At 36.6% G+C, this 21524-nt stretch overlaps 1 long non-coding RNA gene across 1 annotated transcript in view; it reads right to left on the bottom strand.

Annotated features, from left to right (window-relative positions):
* Positions 1-18814, bottom strand: part of LOC135223294 (uncharacterized) — a 32615-nt gene extending 13801 nt beyond the window's left edge. The window contains exon 1 of the long non-coding RNA XR_010316462.1: positions 18641-18814. This is a non-coding gene — a long non-coding RNA (uncharacterized LOC135223294). The remainder of the gene's footprint in view (positions 1-18640) is intronic.
* Between the last annotated feature and the right edge of the window lie 2710 nt (positions 18815-21524).

Here is a 21524-nt window from a genome sequence, read left to right on the forward strand (position 1 = left end):
TACAACGTCCTACGAAGAAAAAACAGAATAATAAATCATGAAGTCAACGACGACGAAAGCAGCAGATTCTTCAAGCAACCTAGTATCATCGTTAGTGAGCGACTTCAGAAAACAAGATTCGTCAAGCAAACTTAGTATCATCGTTTAGTGAATAACTTCAAGAACAAAACCGACGTGTCCTTTTCCTACGACAACGCAAGCTTCGTCTCTCATTAGAAATCATTCAAGAAAACATCGTTAGTGAGCGTTTCCCGGCACTCCAAGAAAACAACAAACCGAAGCGTCTGCAGCATCGGATCTTTCATGGGCTCGAATCATCGAAACAACGCGCACCCGGGGGAAAACTGAAGCCAAACCAGGTCGTCCGCTAAATAGAGAAGGAGGACCACCAAGGCCGTGTGTCGTTATCGGAACACCGTGACTTCCCACAAAAGCAAGCTAAGTACAATTTTTATTCATTTGGAGTAACTTTGAGAGTTTCCTTTGCAGGTCGAATTTCGTTATTCCTGTGGCTGAAGTTACGAGACATTCTTAATCTTATTTTTTTTTAAAGAAATTATCTACATCATTGAGATATTGCTACTGCGAGTTTTATCTTTGAGTGTCTGTTTCCAGAAGTTCTACTGAAATATCATAATCATATACTATGTTAATCTTATCATTTTGGGTGATTATTAATCCCTAACGTAACAAATCATATTAAACAGTGAATATGCGTTTACGCAGTGGAGGAACGTCTGTATTTATACAGATGCATGGATAGGGTCGTTAAGCATCGTAGTGATTAGACACACAAAAAACAAGTGGAACACCCGTACAAATCTATATAAATTAGAGGTAACACTATTTCGGGTCATGACAATAAATGCTCCTTTGCAAAGTCCCGCTCGCAGTTTTTTAGCCTTGAGTTTTTTGAGTTAAATAAAATAGCGAACCTCAATGACTCAACTTAACTTTAAAAATATGGCTGGATTGCAAGGAATAACATGTCTGTAAAAAAACTTTCATCAGGCTAAATGCGCTGACCAGGATCCCTCACTATTTCAAATTTTAGCAAAGAATGAAGTACAAACAGTTAATATTGAATGCAGTAGTGATAACTTGTCTTATTAGTAATCGCTCAGTTCCTAATAGTTCGTCATTCATTGCTTTATACGTAACCCAGCAACATAATGCTAAAAACACACAATACGTTGCCGATGGTAATAAAGAGAAGGATCTTAATTATTACAAAAAGAAATAGAAACAGTAGCCCGTTCAGAATCAAACAAGCAAACTCGGTGACTGTGTCACCTAGTCAAGCGGTCAAGGTCAGTCAAAACTGCCGAAGTGTTCAAAGCATAGCAAATTCCACACAATAAGCGACTCAGCAGAGTGGGAAAAGCGATGTTGGTTCATACATGCCAATATCTTTTTTGAATTAAAAGGATTTTTCTTTATGAAACACACGACCGTATAAAGTAATCAGAAGCAGGTTTTCGTTTTTTTTTTAATACGTAAGTTTATTATAAGTAGTGGTGGATAAAGCCCGACTGTACGCGCCGTAAAAATTAGAATATCTTGTTTATTTTCTTTAGTACACGTAATATCTGTATTTGCGGACTCACCGTCTGTTGTTCGAACTTCCCTAATGAGAAGTCCGGATAAGCGAGCGCTTACAGATACCTCTATAGTTATAAAAAACGTTGATCTGTATGTAGTGTAATTGTAAGATCCATCTAGGGGTATACAAAATATTATCTTACATCCTGCAAAATAAGGCGTGTTTATCAAAGGAAAATCCTATAAACCTTCAACATATTGAAATCCGTTGAACAAAAAGAGACAGTTAATCAAATAATAACTTATATAAAGGAACAATACATTTGTCTCATAAATCGTAACATTGTTCAAATGACCCAACAGAATTCTCCCAACAACCGCAGTCGCACTTTGCACGCAAAATCTCAAGAAGCATGCACCTCGAATGTCTTAGTGCGTGTAAAATGACTTTGCGGGAAATGAAATTTTAATCCTTCCCGACACTCTGAAATATAACGATTTCCGCAAACAAGCCCTAGACCACGGTTGACACAGCAACAAGTTAATCTAGTGATCCACAAACGTATACATATCGTTGATACGGAAGTTATAAATATCGCATTTTTTTATTGTTGCTAACTTTTAATCCCGCCCAATCAGTCGTGGATGAATCTCTTTGTTAATCTATCTAAAGTAATATCCGTAAGTCATTCAAGCAGAGGTGATTCAGCAGAAATTTTTTTTATCTTTTATCTGAATACCAGGAAGTTTCTCCACTAGCGAGTGATCTCTGGGAAAAAACGGATGTAATTTAACACAAAATACGGTCTAAGGACAAACATAAAGCTATATACGTACCTTCGTGTAGACTCTCAATGAAATTTCAAAATAGAGATAAATGACGAAGTTGAAAAATGTTAGTAATAGGAGCCATTAGGAAATCAAATAAGCCCATATAATTTTTCCCTCAAACGTCATGTCATAAAAGATCGGACTTGGCGTATCTGCGTAGACTTCTGTCGCTTAAACAAGGAAACGACTCCCGATAGTTTCAGTGCGATGTACCGACGACATCTTATCTCTGTTAGGTTAGAATAAATTTTTTCACCAATTTGGACTTACTTAAAAGCTTTTACCAGATACCATTACCTAAGTGATTGTAACCTCAATACACCGTTTTCAGCACACTACAGGGGGGACATTATCAATTTTTACGTATGCCTCCGGCTTACGTTGCACCCCAATTACAATATAGTGTTTGGAGACTTTTAGGGGATAACCTACATGCCTATATGGATGATCTTGTAATCTTTTCTAATACCTTAGAAGTACATTCACATAAACTAGAGCTAGTGCTACAGAGACAAAGACAAATAATCTCAGAGTAAAATATCTAAATGTGAGTTTTTAAAAACCGAACATGTTTATCTAGGTTTTATGTGTCTAGTCAAGGTCTTAAAGTAGTCCATGGTAAGGTGTCGGCTATTCATAACTTCCGGTACCTATTAACGTAAAAAGGGAGATACAGCACTTTTGCGCTGTAGTGGGTATTACAATCGTATGTAAATATGTAACTCTTCAATCATGACAGCTCCTTTAACAGATCTTACGAAGAAGAGCGAAGATTTATTATGGTCTAAAAAGCATCAACAGGCGTTCGATATCTTAAAAGCGGAATAATGCAGCTCACCTAACTTAAAAATCCCTGATTTAAATAAGGAATGTTTTTTTTTTATTGTAACAGACGCCTCAGACCAAGGGAAGGGGAAGAGGGGTACTACTTCAGTAATATGATAAACAGTTCTTCCCTATAGCTTTTTATTCACGTAAACTAAAGCCCTCTGAAAGTAAATATACAGTAATAGGCAAGGAAGGGTCGGTATCTTTAACTCATAGTACATTTTAAGTTCATAATCTATGGCTATCCTGATAAAGTCCTTACTGAACATGAGTCCTTTACCGAGTTTTTTCAAAGGCTTTAATCACAGTCCAAAAGGAACTCGGTGACAAATGATCATTCAGGTCTTTGGAGCCAAGATAAGATATCTACCTGGGAAAGCAATTATCATAGCTGACGCATTATCCTCCCGCAATCCCGCACCATACGCAAAGAAAAACCATTAATTAGACTAGAAAATATAGAAATATCCGTGCCTATTGTTAAAACCGTATCTAAACAAGGAAATTCTTTAACCAAGAGATCGCGAGCATTGAATATCTGGGTTGGAGCGCAGAACTGTTACAAACTGAACAAAGCAAGTGTCAACAGTGATAAGCAAAACAATAAACACCAAACAATAAACACTTCGAACGGAAACAAGGTCAGCAGCTAAGCAAAACAATAAACACCAAACAATAAACACTTCGAGCAGAAACCCTAAAGCAAATGTATATTTGAAGTATGTATCAGATAATTGTAATCAAATGTAATATTATATGTAGGTCCGTGACGAGGAAAACCCGAAGAACACAGCAGATGACTAACGACCAGGTAGTAATAATAATCTCTTTCATACCAATCGTCATAAACTGGTTGCATTCCGTCATCCAGGGTTCCCTAGTATGTCACAGAAAGCCAAATCACTGTTTTACTGGCCTACAATGCTTACAGATATAAAAAAGCACATAACTAATTGTAACCCGTGTCATGAAAACAACGGATACACTAAGACACCTGTTCAGTTAGGGGCCTATCCTGTGCCAAATCAATCCTTGAAAGAATATACTTAGAATTATTAACAGAGTTACGAGTCTGACAGAGAATAAACACTTCTTAGTGTTAATAGTTCCTTGACACGTTATATAGAAGTAATAGCACTAAAAACAAACACCGCAATTGAGTGCATTAGGAATATTTATGAGTGCTAAATCAGTAAACATGGCAATTAAAAAACACATGATAATTCTGACTCGGGTGGTGTAAATCAATAATAATCTCCATAACACGTGGTGTGAATTCCTTTCCATTAAGAAAACCAATAATATATTTTATCACCCAGAGTCAATCGGTTTGGTAGAATAACGGATAATTAAATAGGAAGTGTCAATGTCTTACGAGTTACAAACTCGTGATGTTGGATCCGAACTGGATTATAGCGGTTCTCGCGGTTTTAAATACCGTTTATCATTTATATCTTGTATCTATAGAATTGATGCCGCAAGTAGCCTTATACGGTACGCCGCTAGAACACTTTTCCATATATCAAGCCAACCATTAATTTATCAAATATATATCTAAAAAATATATAATAAAACCTAAATATATAAAAATAATATGGATACAAGTGGAGTCAATATAATACACTCCGTAAGAAGTCGGAAGGGTTACAAATTATAATAAAAAAGGAATCACGATAAAATCAATAAGCAAAACGTAACCATAGATTAATTGAATATCCAAATATATATGCGTAAAGATTTGAACTCTAACTTAACGCTTTAGTAATGACAAATAAGCTAAAAGTTCAAACCACATATCCAAAATCTACTGACATATTGTCTGTCCCGGTGATTTATATTCGTAGTCAATGAAAATAAAAAAAAAAAATTAAATAAATAAATACATAAATAAAATAATAATAAATAAAATAAATAAAATCAAATAAAAGAGATTTTAAAGTCAGGAAGTCTAGAAGTGAAAATGTTATCTATGAAATAATCCTATATGAATCTTATACAGGGCTAATAATATATATAGAATTTGTATGGAAACCTTTTTCATTAGTTGAATAAGGTATATTTAATTTAACAATTACAATTATGCAGATTTCCAACATGAAACTAATATATTGTTCAATTTTGGTACTGTTTTTTTTTTTCAGACATTCTTCTCATGTGGGTCGAGTATTAAAAAAAACAAAAAAAATTTATCCTAAAGTCATATTTATTACAGCAAGTAACGTAACTCTTAGCTGGCTGAGAGCAATCTCCTGCCAAGTGACGACGTCATCATTGCCGTATCAGCATTTGTTCCTTTTAACCTCAATAATCTCCTTACACAGGCTTCATCTGTGTGTCGTCTCTGCTTGCAAAGCAGATTGACTGGAGAAAGGAATGCTTAGCCCGAACTTCTCATGGGCAAGGCAGACGTTAGGTACAAGTGTCTATCGGTTATGGCGCGCAATGCCAACCTTGGAAAACAAATTAACAAAACTTAATAAACAAAATAAGGAAATAGAATTTCTATAACACTCCAAAATGAATTAATTTTTTTTCTGAACCTCATAGACATTTAGAAGTATCCAGTCATGGGAAAATGTCGCATTTCTTGAAAAACCCAAAGTTTATATAGAAATTAGTACATAGTGGGTTTTTTTCGTTGCATCTCCTACCTATTAATAAAGTTTTTTAAAATTAACCTCAGAGGATGCGCGCGAGTAAATTGAATATGAAACTTTTGTTAGGGCACATAGGATCAGTTTATCACAACTTAATTTCAGTTAGCATAGAGAAATACAGAATCATGATTAATCTTCTCTTTGATTCTTATGTTGCCTGGCAATCTTACAAATAGCTCCGTTTTCCACTTCTTTGTCTAGTAACTTACTACCAGTAATATCGAATTTTCTTTGAGACTCGTAATTGATATCTATATAATTATGGATATTTTTACAGTCATCATAGACCTGATAGGTTCACTCATTGTTAATGCCATGGATAAAAAAGTTTGTACAGCGGACTCTTTTGAATTCCAAAATATCAGCGAATTCATGAGGGTTAAGTCTGGTCTAAATGGCTCTCTCCCCTCCCCTGTATTTGGATGTCGTCTGAATTTACTTTGCCCTTGTGACAAGTATAATTTCACTTGCAGGCTGATTAATGGAACCTGTTACAGTATCCTGCAGTACGAGAGTTTCACATCGCAACTTCAAAAAATCGTTCGTCGCTGCGGATGACTACAGTCAAGTGACAACCGCCTACAATGTGAAAGGAATTTCATGGACTTCTTCGACCGACACCGTATCTCGTCGTTAATCTCGTTTTAATGCGGAACGCTCCGGTGGCTGTGGAAATCGACTACAAATGGGTACATACTTCCGACAATTACGACCCGAAGGATATTCAACTCTACTTTGCTGGCGAAGGACTCGTGCTGGGGATGTTTTTTTATTCATCGCGAACGTAATCGTGTAGCTTAGGATGCAGAGAATAAGTATGATAGCGCAAAAAAAAATAGAACGTTGGACCCGCCCAGGCAAATTTTCCCCTTGTTTTAACCCTGTGAAATAGGCCGTTTCATTGGGCTATAGGTGGTTGTCTGGAACTGTGTAATGGACGAAAAGTTGTTCGAACGCTAGTTAAAAGTGAAGTAGTATAACCTCGGTCATGTATCCTATATATATATGAAGTATCAGTGTCCTCCATATATAAATGATTATGAATAACAGAATCGAAATATATTTTTTGCGTGTACGCACTAGGAAATCTATATATAAATGATCATAAATAACGGAATCGAAATATATCTTTGCGTGTACGCAATAGGAATCTATTTAAAGTGCACATATATTAATCATAATTATATGAATCCATATACATATGTATAAACAAATCAGGTAGCCTATAATCAATCTGTTACCTTTTATCTTACCAATATCTGCAGTTATATATGAGTTAGTATATTGATTAATGAATCAGATATATAACATTTAGAATAAAAATCAACGAATCAATCAGCATGAACATTAAATAATTGTTTCAATTCAATTCATATTACGGAATTTTTTTATCCAGTTAAAATATGATTTTTATCATGTTAATCTTCATTCTATGCGATTATCAGGGTACATTAGTATTTTCTGTAGCATAAGTATCTTAAAGAGATGAAGTGAAAACTGTATCATTATATATCACGTGATAACTATTATTTACCAATATCATTGTTTTATATTTTATTACTTGAATCAATTCATGTACACCATGAATTTTTATTTACTTATATATATATATTCACATAGTGTCTGTATCACACTCCTATAAGTCAAATGCAAGTCAAGTTTGAGTAATATTCAGTAGTTGGGTTTTTTTGGTAGCTGACCGAGCTAATGTAAGTGTTTACATAATAAAAATATGGAATGTTAGTCCATATATATAAAAGAATAAAACTAAAGAGGTCAACTAGATTGCTTGCAGGAATGTGATCAGACTAGAGACGCTAAAGATGACGTATACAATAAAAGTATGCTAAGATAACATGCCGTCACCTGTAGTCATTCAATTGTTTATAAACCCTAGTCCAAGCTCCCTGCTTGAGACAACTACCCCGACCTATAATTCAAACGGCCTACGTGATCTGTAGCGTGTCTCATTTTGATTGTGTGTTCGTATGAAACTATGTTTCATTTGTATGTATGTTTCATATGTTCGAACTACTGTCTGTTCCTTCATAACTTGTAACAGAGATGGTAGACAGGCAGAACAGAGTAGCTATCGTCATTAGAAGACCTGTACCTCTTTACCTAAGCTTTATCATGTAGAGGAATAGGATTAGCCATCATCATTGGCAGAAGCGATCAAGCTATCGTTATTAGAAGACTTGTACAATCAGATCTGATCTTCAGCATGTAAAACTTCAGAAGAATACATATATTTTTATATTTCATGTTTTCTTCAAGAACCTCCTCACCATGAGTTTAACACATTCGTCGTAATAACTAACAAGATAATACCGACTTCGTAAGTGATCTACAAACCCCCAGACCACTCCATTGAAGATGGAAGTGCAATACCAACCGACTTAGCGTAAGTTTATCGCTAGTCTAACATTACCTCATAGGGCGCCTTATCATACAAGGCACAAGCCCTAATATATATATATATATATATTATAAGTATATATATATATATATATATATTATATATATATATATGTTATACTATATATATATATATATATGGTATATATATATATATATATATATATATATATATATTATATATATAGTATATATATATATATATATATATATATATATATATATATATATATCTATATAGTTTTTTTAGTATTTGTATTATTAACAGAATTGATGAATACTGGAGAGGACAGACAGTGAACTGTTGGGATTTATTTTAATCCATGCGTGGCTAAGGACCAGAATATACTTGTGTAAATGGAAGGTAAGTAATTTCCAGTGCAGTAATACTTCATATACAGTGCATATGTAGTAGTGGTTCATTATCAGTCCATAGTGTTCCTTTTCGGTACGCTTTCACCAATCTAGATTAGATTCAGATATGCCGATGAGAATAGAATATTTACCGTAAGCACAAAAAAAAACTGGATTACATGGTATGATTGCGAGCTAGCGCAAGCAGGTTTCCCTTGAATGAGAAGTAAAATTTGGAATATATATATATAATATATATATATATATATATATATATATATATATATATCTTTATAAACATGTATGTATATTAGATTTAGGATATCGATAACTAGATGCTCGATTTTTATATAGATTTTTCTATATGCACCACTTTATCCTTGAAATATATGTTCAGCAATGCATACATAAAATACTCTGAAGTTCAAGGAAAAACGCTATTTTTTTATACAACATGCCTTCACACCTGCAGAGAATACTCTGATCGTTAAAATCACCCTTTGTAAAAATCTCCCAATGACAGCCTATCTGGGAATGAAACTCATTCAGAATTATAACAATATTAATATGATTATACAACTACGCATACAGTCAGATGTAAATATGGTGATTAAAGTTGAAACACAACATGGTGTAAATAAAAGTCAAGAGATGTATTGAATTAAAGAACTTATTGGTTGGTCAAGAATATACTGGCTTCATGCCAGCACGGCTGTTGCTCATAAAGCAGCCCGACCCCCCCCCCCCCTCCCAACCACACAAAGCTAGCACCGAGTTGTGTTTGCAGGATGGTTATATGTCCATAGCCCCCCACTAAGCGCCTCTCTTTCACCTAACGACGTACCACCACTCATGGGCTGCCTTGTGCAATGGCCTGTGCTAGCTTAAGACCGGTATAATCTAAACCACCCAACCAACCTGGTTGCCTTATTCCAAAATTTGCTTTATTCCAAATTTTACTTCTCATGCAAGGGAAACCTGCTTGCGCTAACTCTCAATCATACCATGTAATCCATTTTTTTTTTTTTTTGTGCTTACGGTAAATATTCTCACTCGACGTATCTGAATCTAATCTAGATTGGTGAAAGCGTACCCAAAAGAAACACTATGGACTGATAATGAACCACTACTACATAAGCACTGTATCTGAAGTATACATCAATTAAAAAAAAAAATCAACTTTTGTCCCACTTGCTACTTACACTTCCCAGTGCGAGCTTGGGCGGTATGTGCGTATATGTCAAATTCCTTGTTTGATTGAATGACAAATATGGTAAAATACGGCTAAATTTAGTAGTGGATCTTTCATTGTAGTGAAGACGTAGTTGACGACAGTCCTTGTAAGCAAACCAGCTTTCACTCAACAATTGCATCTCGCAACTAAAGATGCAATTGTCAGAACAGCAGCACCCAACATATATCTTACAGAAGGATCACTTGATCTCAAAATCCCTGTCACTGTACCAGTATTTTCATCTTTATATAAAGAAAGCTGGAGACTCGCTGACAATACCTCCACCCTTCAAACGTAGATAATGGCCATTGCAAAAGCATCATAAGAAAGAAATACAAATATCCACATCGACTCCAGACACACTTCAGGCCATAACCAAAACAAAAGCAAAGTTTGAAATTCATAATTAACATCAGGGTAATCTTCTCACTAAAAAGCAAAAGCAGACAAAGGCCATTACAATGGATTCCTAGTTAAGTGGGAATCCATTGAAGCTAGAGAAGCGGACGCCCTTGCCAGAGGTAGTCTACATCACCAGCACCATTAATAACTTGGCTAAAGAGTAAAGCACTGGTATATTGTCAATAGCAAGAGCAAGTAGTGTCAGGTAGGCCTTCTTTGAAGGTTCAAGAACTTCTGAATGTTATTATGATACCAGCAAACTTTTAACCACGTAACATCCCAAGAGAAATGTTATGGAAACTTGCAGTAATTATACACCAGTATAATACGTATTTGGATGTCTGGACATCTGGCCAAGTTTAACATAATACAAGATCATAAAGTTACTGTGAAATAGTTGTTTTGTGACCTCTTGAACATATTTGTTTGAACACTCGTTTAGGAGGACATTACAGAGAAAGCCATGTTAACAGCGACAAAGCTGTCGAAGATCATTCAGGAAAATATTCAGGATTATACTGGTTTTTCTACCCACTGTCAGGACAGGAGAAGAAAGCCCAACTGTCAGTTTGGACGAGCCCGTTATGACAGCAAATCTTTCTATTTCGTCCAGTTTGAAACTGTAAACAGGTTCAACTGTTTCTCCACTTATGTTTTTCTTATTTCTTCCTTCCCTGTTATTCCTTATATATTTTTTTTTTCCTTTTGTTTTTTGCTATCTCATGCTGGGAGATACACAAGCAAAACAAATTTACATTCTAGCGGTCTACATTCCTCGTTTGATGGTCGAGACACACTCAGCTCACGTCCTTCCTTAGATAAGAGCAAGAGCCTCACTCTCCCCCAAAATTAAAATAGTTGGGTCTTCCCCATCTATCGTGTCTCGATTAATGACATACGGCATGATAACACCATAGATTTTCTTAAGTTCCCACCTTTTTATTTTTTTTCTCTTACGATGTTTTTCCTTTTCCTCACTGGCTATCTACAACTTGCCGATACTCGCTGCTAAAATTCGCCCCCGCCCCTTTCTCTAACCAGTAAAGAGCGACCATGGTTATCTCAGAATCCCAGTAACTTCGCTAGTTCTTCATTCTCATATAAAGAAAATTGGAAACTCGCTGATAATGCCTCCACCCTACAAACGTACATAGTGAACACTGCGAAAGCCTCATAAGAAGGAAATGCAAAGATCCATACCGATGCCAGAGACGCTGTTTTGGCCATAACCAAAACAAACCAAAGTTAACTATTAAACTAATAAGTAATATCTGGGTAATAATATCCTCCCTTCACCAAAAACAAAGGGTAATTCCAGGCAACAACTCTGCACGGGCTGCAAGGAACGTTCCCGCGAATACGACAGCCACTAGGGATTAGTGCGTCAAATGTATTATTTTGCCGTGTTTAGTACTAGCCCCTGGGTGGTAATTACAGTCGATCCCCCCAAAATAACGGTAAATTCTTAATAAGCAACCCAAATACTATAGGAAACTGTAATTTCCAAAGAAATGCCCGACGCGGAGTTATTACCCAGGTCCACCAAACAAAGGAACGCAAATACTGGTAAAACTGACTTCCTATAGTCACCCGAAAAAACATGAAAACGAAGAGGCAGACCTCCATGCAAGAAGAGGTCTGCAGTGTTGTGTGATAAGTATAACTTTGTCCAAGACTATCATTAACCGAGCTAAAAAGTAAAATATCTTCTACAACAAGAGAAAGAAGTATCCGGCGTGCCAACTTTGAAGGTTCAAGACTGCTAGTGGTACATAAAAACTACCGATCTTAAATCGCATAGCACGTGTGCAGTTGACAAAGGATATTAAGGATATTAAGATATCCAAGACCATGCAATTATTATGAACCACTAGCCGAAGAACGTCTTCATATCTCATAGAATGCACAGAAACCACTCATTTAAAAGAAAATTACACAGCCAGACATAACAGCCATAAAGTTATCAAAGTCCATTCTTGTGAACATTCAGGACTATACTGGTTTTCTCTGCAACTACCAACCATCTAAGTAAAAAAATTAGCTAAACTGTTTGGAAATCACCGGGAATTTTCAGCTTTCGTCCAATTTCCAAAGACCACCATAGGTCTTAATTATGTATTTTCATATGTGTTTTAATGTGTTCTGAACGATTATGAGTTGTTTTTGAATTACCATACAACCCTACTACATCCAACAAGGTTGGGGACCCTTTGGGAATGAGGGGTTTTGGGTGGGGTAAATCACCAGCAACACAAAATAGCATTTGAATTAATGAATAAAATGAGGTAAAAGTCATAGGATACCTACCAAGCCATTGTAAGGCAAAGTAGCCTAGTGCACTGGAGCCTAACCTCCCCAAACCATAAGAGGGTGGCGGCATGGCGCTTCGCGCCTTATCTGCGATTTTAAAGATTCTTGGCAAGCTTTTATGTACTGGCATGCGGTAATAACGCGCTGCATGCGCTAGCCTCAGCAATTACAGGAGGTAAATTGTTACAATGTTGATATTTAAAAGATTAAAAATTTACTTTAATTGGAGGGACAACGTTTTGATGGCTTATATCCAAAACAAGATGGATGTGGCTCACTACAGTGTCGTCGTCGTCATCAGAAAATTATTCCCTAGGTGGTGATGGTGGCTGGGTGTCACTTAAGCTGGTATCACACTAGTCATTTCTTGCTCGTGGTTTTGGCCAGCATCCAGCCGATGCTCGTGAGCAAAAGTGTTGTATCGTCACAATAGGACCTCGTGGTTTCGAGGAGCAGTAGGAAAAGGTAAGCAAAACTGATCAGCTGATATCATCATGGTGCCCAGAAATTGTCGGACAGTTGCAAGATGTGTTGCAGTGATGTGTTTTTTCGGAATCTTACGTGAGTGCAAGAGTAACAAAAAAAGTTTGTGGGTTCGAGAGTGGCTCAGGAGAAGAGAAGCCATAGGTCTGAGAATACGTCCTATCAGCAGCAGCCATCACGTTTGTTCACACTATGTGGTCGCTCGCGGTTTGTGTGCGCTGCTTCCCGTCCAGTTGGGAAGCAAAAATCTCGAGCTAAAAGCTCCCGGTTTTCCATTTTCGCCAGCAACGGCTCGTTGCTGGAGAAAAAAAGGCCTGGAGTGAGGCCACCTTTAAAGTTGGATATAATTTAGCAGCTTCAAGTCAAAAACGTGTAAAACTGAATCTTGGTAAAGCTTAATAAATAAATGCCTCTGAAGATATAGTTTCAAAACCCTTTTTTCAATACCAGGCCTTCTAATCCAATCCTTAATATCTCGTCACAATCGTTCAATATATTGTGTGAATGTTACAATTATTGGGATCAACAAAATTTCCTGTGTGGTTAACTTGAAAATGAGTGTCTCCACTGTCACTGATTTTACTATAAAAGCGCCATGAATCACTATAAATAATATATCCTGGTTTAACATAACGGTTTTTTAAAATCATTAAAGTTTCACCTTTACAATTGTCAGAACCAGGATAAATTAATGCCTCGACAAAGAAATTTCTTTTTGTGTTCTCTCAATACCACCAAACCACCAACACTGCATAAGAGGGCGCCCTTTGTGGTATTTGATATGAGTAATTAGAATTTCGTCCATTTCGACTTCAACGTCAATACCACTGATTGGCTCCTGATTGTGGGACCAAAACTGAGTCACCTCACTACAAAAACTTCTCCAATTAACAGTGGTCGTTGACGAGATATTCAAATATTTAACAATAGGACGATGTTTTCCAAAATTCACTTAAAAACTGGCAAATAAATATAACAGCTATTTCCATACAGGCAATTTAACTTTATCTAAAAATGTGCCTTTCCGATCAGAGTAAAATTGCAATATTTTATTTTTATGTCTTTTGTAGGAAACATATCTGGTACAGTGCCAAACGTTTTTACCCTTTCTAAATTTACACTGCTCATTACACTTCAAACATTGTAATTCTGCAGGTGACACCCCATGTCTTAAAAAATCAATGCATTTTGTTTCATTTTCATAGAAATCGTGAATTAAGCGAAAATGATCGAAGTTACAAGACGAACACAGACTAGACATATCTTCATTCTATGAAAGACTTGAACCAAATAAGAGAAAATGTCGGACACCTGTGAATTTTCACTAGGTCACGTGACTCCTTGACATAATACGTAACTACCAACAAAGCAATTTTAAGGGAAAAAAAATTTCGCCTCATAACCACAATACAGTTCTAAACAAAAACAAGCTCGCATCAGTGCACAAACGGTGTCCGTGCTAATGTAAACAAAAACACTTAGAAATTTTTCGAGGATGGTGATTATGAATACATTCTTATCTCGGATATTCGGAATTTCCCAAAAAAATGTTCAGAGACAAAGTTTATTTAATTTTTTATGCCGAATACATCTATAATACTATAATTATTATATAGTGAGTTGGAACTACTGTAAAATAATACCCACCTTTCTTATTATTTCATGAATGTTTTTATTTTTCATAATTTCCTTTTTTCTCGTCGCACTGCAAGGAGATGCCAACAAAACAAAATTGAATTCTTGCTGTCTATACATTCTTCACTTGAGGGGCAAACAAGAACTTATAGGAGCCATCATTACACTCACACTGTTGTCTACAGTTCTCCTCGAGAGAATCACAGAACTCGCCTTCCTTCTAATAGAGCACCCTCACTTTTCTGAAACTTGAATTCTCTTTGTTTTTCCCCATCGATCGATCAGTTTCATTACCGCATGTCTCGATTAATTAAATACATCACGATAACCCCATAGAGTTTCTTCAGTTTCCGACTGATGATTTTAAATCTCGCTATATTTTACATTTTCCTTGCTGGCTATCTACTTGTTAGTACTCACTTCTATAATCCGCCACCCCGCTAGTCACGGTTACCTTTGCGTTCAGGGGTGTTCCAACCTCGCCTGGTTGATCTTTTATTAAATCTTCATCATCAGAATGGCTATCACTTGCATACCATCAGAATGACTTGCTGGGTGGTTTGTGTGCAAGAATCCGCGCTTGCATAAAGCCGGCTTAGGCTCAACCAACAAAATTGGGAAATGTTCCTAATCTGTAAGGTAATGAATAAATGTTCCCAAGTAACAATGTTATGCAGTGCAAACGTGGTTTGCTAATGAACTTGCATCTACATTCTGCCGACGTTAGTGTCACGGCCCGGTGACATTACGTTTTACTCTTATGCTCTGTAGAAGCCTGGCTTAGTTATAAGATTACCCTTTATGACTGTTCCATGATGAACAGTTACTTATGTTGTCTATTGATAATTTATGGTAAAAATTAACGTAATGGCTGAATAATTTCATATTTAACTTTATCAAAATTCAGGATATTTTGTTTATACCTAGTTAGAAGTATTGCCTGTGGTTCTTATTATAGTTAAGTGCATGTGCAACAAAAAAATAAAGCTTCTGGAAATATTTTTTCCAACAGATATATACATATATATTCCACTTAGGATACCGATGAGCCTGGAAGCTCAACTTACACGGCCTTTTTTTCTTATTATTTTCAGCTCATGATCCTTGAAATATTCTTTTAAGCAATGAATGCATGAAACAAGCCTTTTTATGCAATATGCCTTCACACATGCACAGAATACTCAGATTCTTGTGAAATCGAGTCACACCTGCAAGTGATTGCTCATCTGGAAACCAGCCTCTGTACAAATCTCCCAATGACAACCTATTTGGGAATCATTTGTTTGTATAGTGTTTTTACGTTGCATGGAACCAATGGTTATTCAGCAACGGGACCAACGGCTTTACGCGACTTCCGAACCACGTCGAGAGTGAACTTCTATCACCAGAAATACACATCTCCCACTCCTCAAGGGAATGCCCGAGAGTCGAACTCGTGGTCACCGAGGTGGCACGCCAACACCATACCGACCACGCCACTGAGGCGCTTCTAACCGGGAATGAAACCCATCAGAATTATAATAATATTACTAATTTAACTATACAATTACGTACACAACCAGATGCAAAACTTGGTCATTAAACACAGCATGGGCTCAAATGGAAGTCAAGTGATGTACTTTATTAAAAAAAAACTGGTTATCAAGAATAAACTGGCCCTATGCCAGTACAGGCTCTTGCTTATAGAGCAGCCCTTACAAATTTAAAAATGGTTTAGTTTTGTTTAAGCAGATGTAGCTGATGTGAACGTGGTTGTAATCAGTTGGGGACGGTTCTCGGGTTCTTCACGGGGCCTTGTTTGGTGGCCATGGTCGGCTGTGTTATTCGTGAGATGTGGTCGCTATTTCAGTGAGTTTCCCGATGGTCGTGGGTAGGGGAAATGGCTCCTGTTTTAACTTGAAAGAGAGCTTTTCTTATAACTTGAGGTCCATAGGCAACGCCTATCCAGTGTGCTGTCGATAACATTCGATACAAAGACCTGAAGGGTCAGTCTAATATTGCTCAGGCCCTCTTTGAACGTGGCAAGAAATCCTCTTAGACGCGTCGTAGTATCTCAATAAAAGTGCCAGGCCACCCTCGGATTTAACCTGATTACTTCATTAGCTTTTGAAAGGGCGTCGTGCACAGGGGTGACTGGGTTGGTGTTCATCAGGAGGTCGAGCGTCTTTTCTTTTCATGCCTATAAAAAATTTTAATTTGCATGGAATCATTGCTATTACAAGAATGAACTCGTCGGGAAGATTACCTTTCACAAGTGAAGTTGTCGCTGGGCAAAGCCTTGCAACGTGATACCCTGAAGAACCAGGCCTGCTGATTACCCAGAGCCAACCCCTTGACAGGCAGTCTTCGCGTTCATGGTCAAGGATCATCGTCCTTCATAATTAGTTACCTGGTTCACGTGAGAAAGGTGCCTGCCAATCAACAACGAGCTCCAGGGAAGTCTCCTAGGATCAAAAACACTTTCACATCTGCCACCGCATAAATATGAGCAGCAACTTTTTTTTTTTATTCTGTACATTTCTGATTTTTATTAAGACCGTACTGTGTTGAACTGCAGCGAAACATCAACGGCCACATTTTACATTTCCTAGTTGCATACGTAATTGTATATTTATATTGCTAAAATAAAAAATTTCCCAAATGTGTCTATACCTTCTCTTTCATCAAGATAAGCCATAAATTTTCAGTCACACCTAAATGGTTATTACATATCTATTCTTGAAAATGAATTTCAAGACTTATAGCGTCAGTGGTTTAACAGTTAATAGAAAAAAAAAAGTCACATGACTTCCTAGTTAAGATATCTGCGGAAACCCTCGTGTGTAAATAGTAAATAGTGCACTTCACAGGTTGGTACTCTATCGAATTACCTTCTGACTTAATGAAAATAAACAACATTCAAGAGACATTGCAATAAATGAGATACTGGTACTCTGTTGAATTACCTTTGTGAAAATAAATCAGATTCGTTGCAATAAATGAAACACTGAATACGCTCAGATGAATTGAATTGAACAAAGAATTTAGGCCAAAGTCCAAGCACTTGCGCCTGTGAGGTCAATCAACGCTGAAACGGAAATTGACAGTAGAATTTTGAAAGGTGCAACAGGAGTAAAACCTTGCAGTTGCACTATGAATCAATTGATAGGAGAGGGTGGAAAGTGAAAAGGCAAAAAACCTTAAGTAATGCCCACAATGACCTGCGTGAAGTCTACTGGAAAACGCGCAAATGGCTCGCAATCCTGGCTCATTTTTACAAAATCATTCCCATAACCACCAGCCTTGATTAAGATCGTCCCCAAGACCCCACCAAACCCCACCCCCAACCCCCGCCCACGCCACAACATACACTCACGCTCAATGGCGTCACCCAGAGCCGTCTATATACGGCTCTGGTGTCACCTACAGCGATTGCCGACGAAACAAAGGATCGCTTGCTCCCTTCCTTTAACCTTTTCTATCTCGGATGGTAGATATGTTTATAAAGACCCACTAAGCCCCTCATTCACATAAACGCTGTACCGTCACTCATGGGCTGCCTAATGCAATGACCTGTGCTGGCTTAAGTTCGGTCTAAACTAATTATTTATTATTAATATTATTTGTTTAAGCAGCCATTTCCGACTAAGTCCAATCGGCTGCTTATCGGTCTAAACTAAACCTCCCAACCAATCTGGTCTTTTCCCGTCTCACTGTTTAACTTCATTAAAATTGTCTTATTAAAATTTTCACTAATCATTCAAGGAAAACCTGCTTGGGCTAGCTCGCACTCATGCCATGTAATCCAGTTTTATTTATGTGTCTGTTTTTTAAAGCTTACGGTAAATATCCTTACTCGATCTGAATCTAATCTGGATACCCAAAAGTAACAGTATGGTCTTACAATGAACTACTACTTAAATACACTGTAGATGAAGTACGCATTACTGTACTGAAAATTGCTTACCTTCCATTTACACAAGTATTTTCTGGTCCTTGGCACGCATGGCTTAAACTAGATACCAGCAATTCACTGTATGTCCTCTCCAAACATCCAATAAATTTTGAACACAAACACTAATAAAAAAAAATTAAATAAACTTTTGTCCCACTTGCTATTTACACTTTCCAGAAAACCTTTCCCCGGTGGGAACTTAGGCGATACTGACGACCTTCGAGCCCGAGGCTTCGACTTCGAGTTTGGTATTCGAGGCGACTGGCTGCCTGTCTAGTCTTATTCATTGCTATCAAAGTAATATTTACCAAAGACCATGTAAGCATTCTTTAACATACGTAAAGTGACCAGAGGTTACTGTTTACGTACACGACGGATTCAAAGTTTGTCATTACCTTTATCAGTTTGAATGAATTCAGAGAGATGGCGTCTGTTATTATTGCACATTGCTACAATTCAGAGTAAAGCTAATGTTCTTATAATTGTCCAAAATGTCAGTTGTGTTAGATTTTGCCTAGGGCTCATACTACGTAAATACCAACTAGGCCTGTAATCCTTACCAGACCTGTGTAGTTCTACAAGGAATCATTCTGAACAGGTACTTGAAAGCCCTTTTAGAGATAATGAATGTATTTTTTTTAATTGTACCCACTCCAACGCCGCCAATGCTGAAACGAAAGCTAAGAATGGTGATCCATAGTTATGAGTGAAGAAGTATACCGCTACTGGTGTGATTTCTGCTTAAATTCAAGTCAAGATTTTGGAAGCCATGCATCAAGGAGCAACTTCAGCCACGTTGGTATTACAAAATTCAGTTTCACCTGCTGAAAGAATGAGTTTTATAAAGGTTATTACCTTGCTTCTTGGGGGGCTATAGAATATCTTGCCCAAGAAATTAGATATGATAAATCATATCTACTATGAGCAATGAAAAATGATAGCACCATAACATTACCTTAATTATAAATGTTTGTTTACTGCTGCCACTTCCAGGGCCACAGTTTGACTGTACTTCAGTGGAACACTGACACACGAGTACAGTTCAACGTTTTTCTCACTGGAAACAGAAAACGCCAGGTATTGTTTAATCATTAATATCTAATAAATGCCGAGGAGAAGCAAAAATTTAATTTCTCATTCAAGGTAGGTGAGAAAATGAATGAAAAACCAAGACTTTCATATATTTTATTTTAACTAATTTGTCAAATATATATTATTCTATACATGTGCAAATATTCCTCACTAAAATATTCCGCTTTATAGTAATAAGAATATATTTATATATGTATAAGCATTCAGAGCCACTGACGTAATCCTCCTCAGCATCTTTATACGGAAGTTACAAAGAAAGTTGAGAAATTAGGTTAATCTGACGACAAGATTCTGACACAAGATACGCTCCTGTTCCCAACCTGACTTTTAGATTTGTTATCCCTCGCCCTTCTCATATTCTCATACTACAGTTACCTAACAAGGTGTTTGTTTTACTAATAATGAAGAGATTTGGCATCCGGAACTTCCTCTCAGTGGTCCCGTATAATAATATTCTTTGGTGAGTACAATATACCAAATGTTTTCTTAAATATGTCCAATGGTCATTATGTACATTTATGTATCTAGTCATTTTGGATTAATAAATGAGGTATCGTTAAGAAATTCAGTATATTAGGGAACATAAAAAAAATATCCTAATTCATACCACTGAGATCCACTATTCGTGTTTTTTTTTTTTTTTTCTCATATTTGTTTTGAACTTAATTGTACTGAATTAAATAAAGTTACAAGAGGTTTCATAAGCCTATATTTACATTTACACCCACTCTGTATTTACATGATAAAGCTCCAAATGTTTGTTTGCTAACTGGGTAAACATTACTCTTGATAACGTTTCCCCTAAATTCTAAAACACAGAATGAATAATTTCAAAAGGTGAATTATGACTTCAGACTTAATTATTTTACCCTAATCTATTCCTCTCGTTATCGTTTATGATCACAGCAACCTATTAGTTCAATAACCTGTCAATGTCAATTAAGGAATCAGGCCAATGGTCTAAATCTTAGAAGCACATTGATCACTTCAGCTGCTGTGAGAATTCTCTACCCAAGACAAGATATGTCGCTTGATTTCTACTCCTTGTTGCAGATATATCGAAACTGTATTAATTATCCATTCAATATAATAATGTAATCAATAAAACAACAACGTTAAGTAATCAGCAGAATACCCAAGATTCCTCAGAGAATATATTTGAACTTAAGTGACATCCACTGGTGTACTGTCCTGCCTGAAATATGGGCTCTAAGAAAGATCGTTCAGATCAAAATATACTGCATTGTAAATAACACTCTACCTCAAATTCTGTTTCATGAAGCAAAATTTGCAATGAAACACTATTAAGATAAAAAGGTATTTACACAAACACGTCCTCTGGTATCTTGGCATGAATTCTTGCTCAAGAAATCACAGGTAATGAAAACATCAGTAATGTAAATAAAAGTAAATGCAGCAGATGTTACTCTGGTAACAGGTAGCATCTTGCTACCGAACTTTGGTCCGAGTAGCCAATATCGGTTAGCAACATGAAGTTGGTAACTGCACAGCTACAGATAAAGACTGGCTATTTGGACTAAGTTTGGCGGCAAGATGCAGCTCATTTGGTACGTCACTTATTCACAGATGTTTCTAATACTTAAGTAGTATCACGTCAAATTGCAATTCCCATTACACTTGAATGTAAAGGCAAATTAATAAATGAACAAAACTGATATATTCCGTTCAAAGATCCCCTCTGTTTACAACAAAATTCAATAAATTCAGAACGCCAATGCACATAACCGTTTCATTAAAGTTTTCACGATATAATTTATATTTTATTAACCTTGATTTAATTTTG

Source organism: Macrobrachium nipponense, chromosome 8 (genome assembly GCF_015104395.2).
Source record: "Macrobrachium nipponense isolate FS-2020 chromosome 8, ASM1510439v2, whole genome shotgun sequence".
NCBI classification, from domain to species: Eukaryota; Metazoa; Arthropoda; class Malacostraca; order Decapoda; family Palaemonidae; genus Macrobrachium; species Macrobrachium nipponense.